The sequence below is a fragment of the Phalangium opilio genome, unplaced genomic scaffold (genome assembly GCF_054372755.1).
Source record: "Phalangium opilio isolate 3A_F unplaced genomic scaffold, DU_Popi_V2 ptg000061l_1, whole genome shotgun sequence".
Taxonomy (NCBI): domain Eukaryota; kingdom Metazoa; phylum Arthropoda; class Arachnida; order Opiliones; family Phalangiidae; genus Phalangium; species Phalangium opilio.
In genome coordinates, this window is record NW_028324178.1 from 10,409,042 (window position 1) to 10,414,733 (window position 5,692).

The window sequence follows — 5,692 nt, forward strand, 5'->3', positions numbered from 1 at the left end:
GATTGTGTAATATTGAGTACTACTCGTCGGGTGCAACGCAATTTAGTGCTATTAACCTTGATTGCGCACAATGCCCTGCCTTTGCATGTCATTTATAAGTTAATAAATCCATTGTTATAAGCATATAAATCCGCCATTTTATGCCTAATTGAGAATACGTAATTATATGCTTTAGATAAAAATCCACAGTATAAATTTAATCGTAAATACGCTTAGTATAAAAATCCGTAAATATAAGCTTAATAATATAAAAATCCGTTAAATATTAGCTTAATTTAAAAATCCGTAAATATAAGCTTAATATAATAATCCGTAAATATAAGCTTAATAAAATAATCCGTAAATATAAGCTTAATATAATAATCCGTAAATATAAGCTTAATATAATAATCCGTAAATATAAGCTTAATATAATAATCCTGAAATATAAGCTTAATATTAACATTAAAATATAACATTAATATAATAATCCGTAAATATAACATTAATATATTAATTCGTAACCTTAATATAAAAATACCTTATTGTTTAAAACGGATAAAATCCGTAATTTAAAACCGCTGAGAGTACTTAATAAACGGTTCATAAGCGTAATTATAATAACTTCTGCAATGCGCGGCTTCGACAGCGCCATGCCTATGTGAAAAGTCACGAGCTTCAGCTTAGCTGTGGCAATGGGAGGCCATATTTGATACCGCATTGGCTATGGCCAGGGCAAATAGCATGGGTGACGTTACACTAAGGCTGCTTAGACAGGGCCGTAAATTAGCACAGAACACTGGACAATGGACATTGTCCAATAAAATTTTAGAATGTCCCATAATTGTTTTTAATAACTAAGGGATATTGTGACCAAGAAATGTTTCCGAAGTTTTGATAGCTTGACTAAGTTGACTATGAAGATGCGAGTTGCGACTCTACTATTTCACTATCCAGCGCAGTGGGTAATGACCTATACGTTTTCCATTCGAATCAAAAGAGGGGTCACATGCCTTATAAGAAATTTTTCTTATTTCTGGACCAGTTCTGAGATAGCTCTATTGGTTCAAGACAGTTCGGCTGTCTTCAAGAAGTTCAATTCAATCAGTTCAATAAACAAAAATGTTTATAAAGCCTCGGCGAATATTACAAGTGGCGCCATCATAAAATAAATTTGGAACTAATTTATTTAAATTTCTTAATAAAAATTAAACGTAATAATAATTAAATTTATATTTATATTAATTATACTTATCATAACTATATATTAATAGTTATAATAACTATAATGTTAGTTACAATAAGTAAAAGTTTCCCAATTTAAAAGAGAAAGTAAGCCTCGAATTCCTAAATTCTGCTTCACGCTTCAAAATTCATTTCTATGCCATGATAGTGGCAATCCTTCAGATTTCAGAGAAGCGACCAAGAGATGAAGCATTTTGGTGATTTTCAAAAAATGCTTCGACCTAGACGATGCGCCTTTTTCCTTCAGAGAAAAACTGGCATTCGGTAGTGAAGAGAAGATGGAGTGAAATGTTTTGAACTACTCATTTTGAAAGCTGATGCTAGGAATTTCAGAATTGTTTAGATCAATACTCCACTTCAGTACGTGAATTTTTATTTCTCTATTCAGGCATATGCTTCTTTGAATAACACACTTCAATTTAAGGAAGCTTTTATGCTAAGGAATCTTAACGAAATAAAATTTAGAGAGCAGTTCACTGTTTTAAATCAATCATAGTTCCTTTCACGAATTACAGCTTTATAAACGAGTTTTATAAATTCACTTCAGAAACATGATCTTTGGGTAAAAATTGAAATGCGAATTTGCCCGTCATTGCGGGCTCGGCGTTACTCAGCTATTTTCAGTTCTTCTCGGAGGCTCTGAGAAGGAGCTTCTATTATTTCGAGGAACGACGAGCAAGGTGGTAAGTTGGTTCTGACTGTGCCACTTACCATGGTTGAAATCGGGTTATATATCTAATGAAAGTGAGGTTAATTCAATTAAATTGAATTGAGGTGGAAGTTTAAAGTTCCGAGAGAAGTGCGGACTTCTCTGAGAAGCGTTAATACGCTCTCGGAACGAAAGTACAGCCTTCGTTGTTAAAACGGAAGCCTTTGTTAGTCGAATAAGTCAAAATGATGTGTAAACCTCAGACCACCTACCCATGGACAGGCATCCCCGTGTTAAACCGGGGTTTTCGAATTGAAACGCGTAGCACGCGCCCTCATGTGTCGGCGGACCGCAATATATCTCCACAAGTGACACGTGATCATTTAAAGAGACAAAATTAGTTTTTTTGCCAAGGCTTAATATTATATTCTTCTTATAAAGTAACCGAGAGTTATATTAACTAAAGTATTATTAATTTAACGTTTATAAATCTTTAGTGAGATGAACTAAAAATAAACTAATGATAAAGGGTTACTCAATTTGTCACATTTATAAGATTTTTGGCATCTCTTGACGCCTATTAGGCCACTCTTCTCGAGGGAGTAAGAGTTAATATTTTTCACGTGAGTCTGTTTGTAGAGATGAATTTCCAGTAGCCGACACCGCGGCGCTTTAGTCAGGCGTTACACTTTGCTAACCTAGCTCCCTATCCTCATGCCTGTCCATGGGTAGGTGGTCTGAGTGTAAACGCACCAACTGCTGTTGGAAAGAAAAGGAGGCAAGAAAACAAGGGAAGTTATTTTCGTAAGAAAAACTTAAACCATTGATGTGAAATGTTTTTAAATATTTAAATATCGTGGTGTGTTAAGAGTGGCCAATTCTGTGACTTTGTTTGAAAAATGTAAATTGAGATTTGAAATGTTTCATGGCAAGGTTTCGTAACAACTGTAAGTTGAAAACTCTTTTGTGGAGTTTGAGATATGAAAATTTTTATATTGTAAATAACTAGGAGTTTAATCTAGCCTTTAGTTTTGGAAATGTCTTGTATTCTGAATCGGTTTTCCGAAGTGGATATGTCTGGGATTTGAAATCAGTTTTTTGGGGATTTTAGATAATCAGGGATTTGAAAGTTGGTTTTTTGGAGATTTGAGATATCAGGTATTTGAAACATGGTTTTTTTGGGGGGACTTGAAATATCACGGGTTTGAAACCCGGTCTTTTTGGGAGACATGGAATATGAAAGATTTGAAACCCGGTCTTTTTGGGAGACATGGAATATGAATGATTTGAAACCCGGTCTTTTAGGGAGACGTGGAATATGAAAGATTTGTGTGATATCGTACATGTCCGAAGTCTTACTAAACATTAAGTGTATACCGAATTACGTTTTATACATATTTGAACATCAATAAAGCAGTTTTTCAACCTTAAAAATGTTTTTTAGTCACTTCCGTCACTTATTTTTGGGTGCAGGTGAGTATCAGGCCTGGGAATATGAAATCTGGTTTTATTTGGAAATGGAAGTATCGGGCATTTGAAATCCGGTTGAAATCTGGTTTTCTTTGGGAAAATGGTAGTATCGGGCATTTGAAATCCGGTTTTGTTTGGGAAAATGGGAGTATCGGGCATTTGAAATCCGGTTTTATTTGGGAAAATGGGAGTATCGGGAATTTGAAATCAGGTTTTTTTGGGATAATGGGAGTATCGAGCATTTGAAATCTGGTTTGTTTTTGGGAAAATGGGACTATCGGGCATACTGAAAATGCTACCAATCATCCACAAAAGAAAAAGAACACTCCAAAATGGTTCTCTCTGGATCTCAAAACTGCCTTACGTAGGAAAGCCCACTTCCACCGGAAATTCAAGAGAAGTCCCATAGCCCATCATAAATATACATTACAGAGCATTTTGGTCAAGAAATTTACTCAAGCGGGACAGAGACTCTATCGGATCTGAAATCAGGAAAAATGTTAAGCATAATCCAAAAGCGTTCTGGAAATATGTCGGCTCTAGGCTAAATAGCCCACAACTCGATATAACTTTGAAAAAAAGAGGGCAGTGTCATATGGGATACACAGGATATTTCGAAGGAACTGTGCAAAATTTTCTCAACAATAGCTGAAGATAAATCTGACCTGTCATTTTCTTTTAGCCCCACAAATAAAATTCGACAAGAGATCTCACCCCAGGATGTGTCGGACGCTTTTAAGAAACTTAAGCCAAAATTAACCTGCGAAATTGATGGAATACCAAATTTTATTATTATCAAAGGCTGCCAGCATGCACTAATCCCACTTATGGTCTTCATCACAAATATGTGCATCAAGTCCGGCATATATCCCGACGCGTGGAAATATTCTCTCGTTTCACCAATATTTAAAAAATGGTGCACCAGGTGCAGAGTCGACCCCCAAAACTAGCACCCTATATCGTTGCTATGCTCCTTAAGCTTAGTCTTCGACTACATTATGAATAAGAAACTATACGCCTGGTTCCTCCCAAAACCTGCCAGTTCAACAGCATGGGTTCGTGAAAGGTAAAAGCGTAGAAACCAACCTATAAACCTTCTGTTACGCTGTGAAACTCGTAATTTAAAGCAAAGGGCAGGTTGACTCAATCTAGGACATGTCAAAAACCTTTGATCGATTCTCACATCAAATACATTTTAAAAAATTATCGTACTATGGTTTAAAAGAAAATGTGCTAAATCGGTTCAAAAGTATATTTATACGAAAGGTAGAACACCATAAATGTTAACAAAATGATCTTATGACCTACGGTTCTCTCGCTTTATCTATGGCCGGACAAAACATCTCTACGTGCTCAATGTCCTCTTTTTCCTCCCCACAGAGGGGGCAGCCGTCCTTCTTATCAAAAATGCGAGAAAGGCGGGCTGATGTTGCCAACGCACCCGTCCAGGCCATGAATAACAGCCCACTAGCCAGGGAATTGTCATAGAAAGGTTCTATGACGGGGTTTTCTTTAAAGAATACAGTGTAAAACTCCTATGACTAGTAACATCCGGGATGTTACATCCCTCCGCCATTGTGTCTGAGAATAATCGGCAACAGCCTGATCTACTTTGGTATATCACTCATGCAACGAGTCTAAAGAACTCCGGGACAATCCAGCACCATAGGTTTCATGTAGAAACTCGACGCGCTTTAGTCAAGTAGTTTTTTAGTTCATTGCTCGAATATTGCATAAGACCCGCTGCGTAATGCGCGTTTTGTCCATAAATATCAACCTACCCAGGTCGCGGAGCTTCCTTTCAGCCTCCCTCTCCTCGAAGGTTGACCAGGCCATTTTACCCTTGACAGCGGCATACGAGGTCATAAAGTTACCACCCAACGCGGCCATACCCACTGAATTAGAGATACTTAGTGGCTTTCACCAAAACATGGTCAGAAAACGTCTTCACTAAAACTTCGCTGGCAAAACCACTACTAATATTATTATAAGAACCCAGTTCATATAGTTCTTGAGCTTTTCCTTGGTGTATTGAGATTTTCTATAAAATAAATAATTACAAATATATCCATAACTTACATATTGGAAGAGAACTTCTACAGCTTTTATAAAAATTTCAGGTTTCATTAGCAAAAAGTCTTACTTTTAGTACATTGTTAATAAGTTTGAGTTTTTTTAATACCTTAACGGGTTAAGATTTTAAGTATTCAGATAGGTCCATATTCAAGTATGTTAGCATTTTAGCAATGATGAGTGATTTGACCGACTTAAAACTTCTGAAAAGGGTAATAAGTTTGTACAAATGCATGGGTATGAAATAGGGCTGTGTGAGCCTTGATTTTTTGGGTT